Source organism: Pongo pygmaeus, chromosome 17 (genome assembly GCF_028885625.2).
Source record: "Pongo pygmaeus isolate AG05252 chromosome 17, NHGRI_mPonPyg2-v2.0_pri, whole genome shotgun sequence".
Lineage (NCBI taxonomy): Eukaryota > Metazoa > Chordata > Mammalia > Primates > Hominidae > Pongo > Pongo pygmaeus.
The window spans coordinates 57,218,176-57,227,496 of record NC_072390.2 but is presented as its reverse complement, the minus strand read 5'-3'; positions in this window follow the sequence as shown (position 1 = coordinate 57,227,496).

Sequence of the window (9,321 nt, the reverse complement as noted above, 5' to 3'; positions counted from 1 at the left end):
CATTAAAACTACAATTATAGGAATGTGTAAGTATTTTATAACATATATGTGCAGTTTTATATTTGATGCTGTAGTAATTGCTAGTGGCAAACTAAAACATCTTTACAGAAGAATGTTCTGAAAACTCTCTAGTAAATTCCATCAAAATTCTTGAAAATTGGATCCTGTTTCTCTTCTAATTTCTATTCTATTCCTATTTCTGAAATGTAATACCATGAATTTTCTTCAGAGTCTGATTTCTCATCAAGCAGTGACAATACCTATTGTGGTTGAATATCAATAAAATATTTATGACACTCTCATGTGCTCAATGTCCATTTAGCCCTGGAGAAAACATAGAGATAGAAGATATCCCCTGACTTGAAGAACTTTACAATCTAACTTCACAGGAATGTAGGAAAAGTGTGGAAATTGTTCTGAGATTAGAAGTGGAGCTATAATGTGTGTAAGATGGGATTCTCTGTAATCACCAGTAGAGATGAAGAGCTGTCAATCGTTCATCCATTTCTTATCCTCTCATGTCTTAAAATCCTGCCTTCACCCTATACATTCCTCTAGTTACATTATTATCTTATTCTTCACCTTCATCCAAGATTCTTGGAAATCACTTACACACTTTTTCTTCTTTACTTTCAACTCAGGCTCCAGCCCACTGAAATCTGGAGCCACACTCACTACTCCTATAAAACTGCTGGTTTTGAAAATCATCAATGAGACCCCAATGGGTATCTTTCAACCCTTATCTTTTTTTTATGTCTCTGCACAGTATTGCATGGTGAACTGCTTCCTCTTTGAAGCACCTGCTTTCTGTATTTCACTGACAATACAGGCTCCTAAATTTCATTCTATACCATGATCAACTATTAGTAGCTTCCTTTAGTGACAACCCTTTTCAGACCATCTGTAAAGGACAGAGTTCCTCAGGGGTAAGACCCATGGCTCCCTTTTCTTCTCACCGCATACTCAATTCCTGGGTAATGTTGTCTACTCCTGCAATTTCTAATAGACCTACATATTGGACTCTAGACATCCCAAAGGGGTGGCTGAGTCAAACTATTTTAAACTAAAAGCATCATTTTCTCTCTTAAGCCTACACTGATGGAAAAAAATGATTGATGCTAGGGTAACAGCTAATCTCTGATACATGTGGTTTAACACTTGGAAGTTTTTTTCTCATGTACATCAATGCTCTCCCAGTGTAGCTTCATCCATCCTGTGGTCTTTTAGTTTCTGTCACATGGTCAACTGAGTCAGAGCACACACATTAAACATCATGTAGCACATTCTAGTGATTAGGCTGCAATGGGTGGACATAACTTCTGGCCACACTCCAGCAGCTAGAACTCAGTCACATGGCTCCATTCTGATGCAATGAAGAAGGGGAAATATGTTTTTTCTCTCTGCCCAAAAGGTTCCTCCTTTTACACATACTTGGATATTGTATGGACTTTAAAGCCTGCCTTCTTCTGGAAAGTAGAAAGCCTAAAGATCATTTTATGTTTCAAACAATCAAGTGGATTGTTTTTCGTGTTTGTTTTATGGTTTCTTTGTCAATATATTTATCTCAAAAATGTACTATGCTTCTGATTAATTTGCTTTATGTCTGTTCCAGGTACCAATAATTAAACCCAAAGGTTTTTCTTTTGTTTTCTTTTTTTGAGGTTCAGTGATACACGTGCAGGTTTGTTATATAGGTAAATTGCATGCCACATGAGTTTGGGGTACAGATTATTTTAACACCCATGTAATAAGCATGGTACCTGGTAGGTAGTTTTTCCATCCTCAGCCTCCTCCCTCTCTCCACTCTCAAGTGGGCCACGGTATTTGTTGTTTCCTTCTTTCTTTACATCCATATGTACTCAGTTTTTAGCTCCCACTTGTAAGTGAGAACATGTAGTATTTGGTTTCCTGTTTTTATGTTAGTTTACTTAGGATAATGGCCTCCAGTTACATCCATGTTGCTGCAAAAAATGGTCTCGTTCCTTTCTGTGGCTCTTTAGTATTCCATGGTGTGTATGTCTATGTCTATGTCTATGTATATAGACATATAGATACATATGTCTATGTATCTATATATAGATATACACACCATGTGAGATATATAGATATATATATATATATTCACAAAAGCAAAGTCATCACCATTCACAGTAGCAAAATCATTAAATCAGATATATATTTTTTCTTTATCCAGTATATCATTGATGGGCATTTACTTTGATTTGATGACTTTGTTATTGTGAATAGTGCTGCAATTAACATACACGTGCATGTGCCTTTATGGTAGAATAATTTTTATTCCTTTTTATAATCCTTAATTCTTCAGCAAACCCAGTAATGGGATTGTTGAGTCGAACAGTAATTCTGCTTTGAGTTCTTTGAGAAATCACCAACCTGCTTCCCACAATGGCTAAACTAATTTACATTTCCACCAGCAGTGTATAAACATTCCCTTTTCTCTGCAACCTTGCTAGCATCTGTTATCTTTTGACTTCTTAATAATGGCCATTCTGACTGCTGAAATGGTATCTCAGTGTAGTTTGGATTTGCATTTCTTTAATAATTAGTGATGTTGAGCATTCTTTCATATGCTTGTTGGCTGTGTGTATGTCTTTGTTTGAAAAGTGTCTATTCATGTTCATATTCATGTTCATTGGCCACTTTTTAATGAGATTGTTTGTTTTTTTCTTGTTGATTTGTTTAAGTTCCCTATAGATTTTGGATATTAAACCTTTGTCAGACATGCAGTTTGCAATTATTTTCTCCCATTCTGTAGTTTATCTGTTTACTCTGTTGATAGTTTCTTTTGCTGTGTGAAAGTTCTTTAGTGTAAATAGGTCCCATTTGTGAATTCTTGTTTTTGTTATGATTATTTTTGGCATCTTTGTCATGAAATTTTTACCAGCCCCTATGTCCACAATGGTATTTCCTAGATTATCTTCCAGTGTTTTTATAGTTTTAGGTTGTACATTTAAATCTTTAATCCATCTTGAGTTCATTTTTACATATGGTGAAAGAAAGGGGTACAGCTTCAGTCTTCTGCATATGGCCAACCAATTATCTCAGAACCATTTACTGAATGGGAGGTCTTTCCCCATTGCTTATTTTTGTTGACTTTTTGGAAGAGCAGATGATTGTAGGTGTGTGGCATTATTTCTGGGTTCTCTATTCTGTTCCATATGTCTATGTTTCTGCTTTTGTAACAGTACCATGCTGTTTTGGCTACTGTAGCCTTGTAGTATAGTTTAAAATCAGGAAACATGATGCCTCCAGCTTTGTTCTTTTTGCTTAGAATTGCCATGGCTGTGCTAGCCCTTTTTTGGTTCCATATGAATTTTCAAATAGTTTTTCTAATGTTGTGAAGAATGTTTTTGATATTTTGATAGGAATAACAATGAATATGTAAATCGCTTTGAGCAGTATGACCATTTTAATTATATTGATTCTTCCTATCCATGAGTATGAAATGTTTTTCCACTTGTTTGTGTCATGTCTGATTTATATGAACAATGTTTTATAATTCTTATTGTAAAGATATTTCATATCACTGGTTAGCTATATTCCTTGGTATTTTATTCTTTTGTGGCTATTGTAAATGAGATTGCATTCTTGATTTGGTTCTCAGCTTGGATATTGTTGGTGTACAAGAATGCTAGTGATTTTGTACATTGATTTTGTATCCTGAAACTTGCTGAAGTTGTTTATCAGATTAAGGAACTTTTTGGCAGTTTTAGGTGTAGAATCATATTGTCTGCAAATAAGGATAGTTTGGCTTCCTCTCTTACTGCTTGAATGCCTTTTATTTCTTTCTCTTGCCTGATTGCTGTGGCCAGGACGTCCATGCTATGTTGAACGGTAGTGGCAAGAGAGAGCATCCTTGTCTTGTTTTGGTTTTCAAGGGGAATGCTTCTAGCTTTTGTCCATTCAATATGATGTCGGTTGTGGGTTTGCCATAGACAGCTGTTATTATTTTGAAGTATGTTCCTTCAGTGCCTAGTTTGTTGAGGGCTTTTTAACCTGGAGGGATGTTGAATTTTCTCAAATGCCTTTTCTGCATCTATTGAGATGATAATATGCTTTTGTCTGTAGTTCTGTTTATATAATGAACCATATTTACTGACTTGCATATGTTGAACCAAACTTGCATCCCAGGAAAGGCCTACTTGATTGTAATGGATTAGCTTTGTGATGCACTGCTGGATTCAGTTTGTGATTTTTTTTTTAAACATAGTTCTAAGATTGGCTTTATATCTTCAATTTGTTGACTACATGTATTTCTCTTAGCATAACAGTGAGGGTATATTAGCCTTGAGTGAGGAGCACACATCTTTAATTTTACCTTTGTTCTAAGACCCTCAATATTCACTTGAGAAATATAACTAATCCTTTGCTGCTAATACCATTTAAAACTCCATGTCTTCTTATTTGGGGTCTATAAGAAGTCAAGTTCTTCAGCCCTGCAAAGCCCCCAAATTACTGGTCCTTCCCTCTCTGCTTGAAACATGGCCAAGTGTCTCCTGATGTCTTCTCTGTATTGTACATTCTTGTTCAAGGCAGCCACAGACAACAAACATATACAAGGAAGGTTCTGTCTAACAAACTCTACCTAAAGCTGCCAGTTCACTTGTGGCATATGGTTCACTTCTCACATTATTGCAGGGAACAGTGTTTTTTTTCTCCCCAATCTTTTTGCCACTGTATAACATGTATAGGCATTTTTTTTCCAAAATCTGATGCCACATTTCTTCCTGCTTGCTGCCTAATCACTAAAATTTGTCATATGTTTAAAGTGTTATTCAAAGGTATCATCCCACTTTTATATTAGTCAGGATAACAATATATACTATTTAAAAAACAGTGGCATAGAAGTATTTTTAAAATGTCTCTTTCTCTGTCTTTCCCCAATGCAAATAGAATCAAGAGTTCCTGATATAGAATAAGCAAATGATGGAAGAAGCCAAGTTTCCTGAGGGGCCACTAGGAAAACTCTGTCTTCTTGATCAAAACTATGAGGTGAGCAACACCAAGTCTTCAATTTTCTTATGACATTGGGCTTTAAGATTTTTTAATATAAGCAGCTAGCATTAATTACCCTGACTAATAAATAGTACCTGTTAAAATCCTGCCTATTGCTTTAAACAATGCCACTATAAAACCAGTTACTTAAATCAGAAAAATAGGCACCAGTTTTCCCTTTTACCTTTTTTTTTTTTTTTTTTTTGAGACGGAGTCTTGCTCTGTCGCCCAGGCTGGAGTGCAGTGGCGCTATCTCGGCTCACCGCAAGCTCCGCCTCCCAGGTTCACGCCATTCTCCTGCCTCAGCCTCCGGAGTAGCTGGGACTACAGGCGCCCGACACTACGCCCGGCTAATTTTGTTTTTGTATTTTTAGGAAAGACGGGGATTCACCCTGTTAGCCAGGATGGTCTTGATCACCTGACCTCGTGATCCGCCCGCCTGGGCCTCCAAAAGTGCTAGGATTACAAGCGTGAGCCCCCGCGCCTGGCCGCTTTTACCATTTTTTATTCCCTTCACTTAATATCTCATAAAGCCTTTTGGATTCTACCACCATATATAGTGCCTCTGAAATGTTTGCATTTCTTTCACTACAAGTAAAATATCTGATTTCAGACTACCAATACTCTTTTCAAAATTACAAAATCCCGAAGCAGCGTATCTTCCACCCCAATTCCTGATCCCCAATAATATATTTTTCATGCTGCAGCTTGAGTAATCTTTTAAGGGTCCAGCCTTGTCGGATCATTTTCCTGTTTAATCTTTCCATGGTTTCTATTGTAACAGCATGCGATCTTAATTATTTAGGTCAGTGTAAGGACCTTCCACGACCTGGCCCTTATTTTCCTCATCAGTCTCTGTTTACCACCTGCCCTTTACTTTACACTGTATTGAGTATGTTGGGATCCCCTGGAATTCTCTGAGCCTTAGCATATCCTCACCCTCTACCTAAAGCCTTCTTCATGACTTTATTGTTTCTACCATCTTGTTTCATTTTATCCTTTGTTTCTTCTTGAAGGTCCTCAATGACTCCCTAAAGTAGCTGCATTATATGTTTCATTATTTATCATCACAGAACACTGATCTCTTCTGTAACCACTGCTTTCTCATCAGTCTTTCCCTGAACCCTGTTCCTTATTGTTGGGAATTGGATTCTTAGTCACCATTGTCTTCTGAATATCTAGCACAGTGCCTGGGTCATAGTATGTTCAATACATACTGAGTAAGTGAATAACTAACCCTCTTCTATTGTTTGAAGGTATGTGTCCTCCAAATTCTTATGCTGGAACTTCAGTCCCAAAGTGATTGTATTAGAAGGTGAAACATTTAAGAGATGATTAAGTCATAAGGGCTCTGACCTTCTGAGTGGGATTAAATGTTCTTATAAAGGGGCTGGCGGGAACTAGCTATGCCTTTTTGCCCTTCTGCCATGTGAGGACACAGCAACAAGGAGCTGTCTAAAAAGCTGAGACGGAGCCTTCACCAGACACTGAATCTGCCAGCGACTTGATCTTGGATTTCCCAGCCTCAAGAACTGTGAAAATAAACTTCTGTTGCTTATAAATTACCCCGTCTGTGGTATGTTGTTATAGCAGCAGGGATGGACTAAGAAACTCTCCCTTTATATAAACAATTACTTGTGGAGAAGTCTGTATAATTACAGAGTAAAATCTTTAAAATCTCATGGGTTTATAAGTAGCCTTACCTGCTGTCTTAAATTCAAGATTCCCACATTTGCACCTCTTTAGTATATAGAAGATAGACTATAAAAATAGTCTTGGCTATCTAAGGCTAGTGGCCAACTGTCTATTGCTGAGAAAGAGTGAGAAATTTAATATAAATATTCATATTCTTACATATCCACTTCCTAGGCTAATTATCTATTTAAGAAACTTTGCCTTATTGCTACACACATACATTTATAAATAAAAGTACTTCTGCATTTTTCAAATATAAATTAGTTTTTTAAGACTTGTGTGCATACCTAAAAGCATATGCACCAGATATGTCCATATAAGCATATAAGCACAATTCCAATCAAAGAAAAAGACTGTACTTAAACCAACAGTAAGGACTTAAATCAACTAGGAAGTCCAATTCAATCATATTTCAGGGTTTATCATTTCAGTCATACAAACTTTATCCTGGACAAAAACTGATGTGGGGTGTGTGTGTGTAGTTTGTTCTAAATATTGTAAACAAATTTATTTAAATGAGCTCATCTAGAAATACTGAGTTCTATTTAATACATTTCTTTTTATTGAAAACAATTGATTTCTTTGTGTCAAAACAATGAAAGTGGGTCATTAGAGCAATTATTGTTACTGTGTAATTTTACTACATAAATTACCAAATAAATAATATTTATTGCAGAAAAACACAAGCTTACTATGTCCTGAAAAGTCCATATATTAGTTGGACATGCTGATCTCTGATTCATGAAATCTCCATTGCTTCAGCCCCATAGATGTGAAATGATTTTAAAGCATATTCACATTTGTCATCCTGTGTGTTTATATTTAATAATTTTACCCTAATTTTACAGTTACTGAAATTGTTACATAGCTTGCTGTTCTATATCTGGACATGCTGTGTATAACAGTACGTTCTTTTTACAGGTCCCGGACTTTATTCTCTAGATCTTTTCAGGGGCATGCATAGCTCTTAAAGCACCCATGCTTGTATTCAAGTCTTCTAATCTTTTCAATGAGACAGATTCAAAGATCAGTGTTTTTTATAAAAGAAAAATCAAATATGATTATTACTGGTGGTTTATTTCAGGAATTTGGGAAACGACTTCTGTTTTATTCTAAGTATTTTCTTGCTGTACTTGAAAATGGCTCAATTCCCTTCAATTAGGGACCAATCTTTCTACTCCTATATATAATGTTGAAAATGTAAAGGCCCTTGAGTGATGGAAACTAGTGATTTATAATGACTGCTATTTGAATAACTGTTATCAGTTTCTTTTGAGTTTTTAAGGAGAAAGAGAAGAGAAATTAGGCCATTGTACATATGAAAAAACAGAAAGAGTAACAGGAGAAAAGAAATCAGGAAAGGATACCAAAGACAAGCTTCACCAATTCCATAATTTTGAAGTCAGTAAGTCAGAAGCCCACTGACTCTTGACTTTAGCTGATTCACAATCAGTAAAGGAAAAACTTCACATCTAGTGGTTTATTTTTTACTCCTCAAAACTCAACACATAGTTTGTCATTTTTGCAAGATCAGGTATCCTTTTGATACCACCTATAAATTCAATCATAGCATACTCACGTATCCTAACTCCTTCAGTAATGACTCAGAAAAATTGAAGTAATTCTTTGACCTGGTTTTATAATTTCTTAACACTTTTTAACTTTATGTGCTTTTTGTTTCATAAAAAAGATTCTTTGTTAATTTTTATCTGTCTTTAGAATCGAAGAGATTAGCAAGGTGAAAAGCAGAGCCAGTAAGACCACATTTTTACTGAGCACCAAGAATATATACCAGGCTATGCATTTTACAATCCTCTAAATCTTTGCAAATATATTTATAAAGTAGCTATTATTAGCTCCATTTTGAAAATCAACAACAAAAACAAAATAATGGTGAGAAAGTTTAAGTAATCTACTAGCCAAGATCACACCATGAACCTGCAGATCTCAATTTTGTGTGACTCAAAGCCCCTTGTGATAGGAAGGCAGATGGCAGCAACCCTAGCTTAAAAATAAGGTTTGCATCCCATAGACCTGGTGCTGAATAGGAAGCCCAAAGAACCAAATAGAGCCAGAGCAGGAGGTATCTGAAATCTACTCTTAGTCTCCCATAGAGGCACGGTACACACTACAAACAAACACAGCAAGGGATGGACCAATAAACAGAAACACTTAAATTGAAGCCTAATTCTACAAACAAGATCTCAGTTCTCTCAAATGTGTTGGGAACAGAGAACACACAAGATTTTAGCTCCTGCTGAGGGTGTGCAGGGAGTCCCTTTCTGGAATGATTTGCTATCTTCAGAAGAAGTACCTAGAGATGGAGTACCTGAGATAGAAATAACAACTCAGAGAGAATAAGACCACATCAAAGCATCACTCTGAGTATTCTATGGATTTTTTTGGCAGATTATGTTTTGAGGAATAAAGCCTTCAAACTTTCTGGAATCATATTTGGTTCTTTATGACATCATGGTCAAGGGTGGGCTTTGCACAGGTAAGTTAGAAGGCCTATCATAATGTCATTTCAGGGAAGGCCAACAGCCTCTTACATCTCCCTCGCTGGCTTTCAATAGGGCTTTAAATTCCCATTATGAAGAACCATGGCCT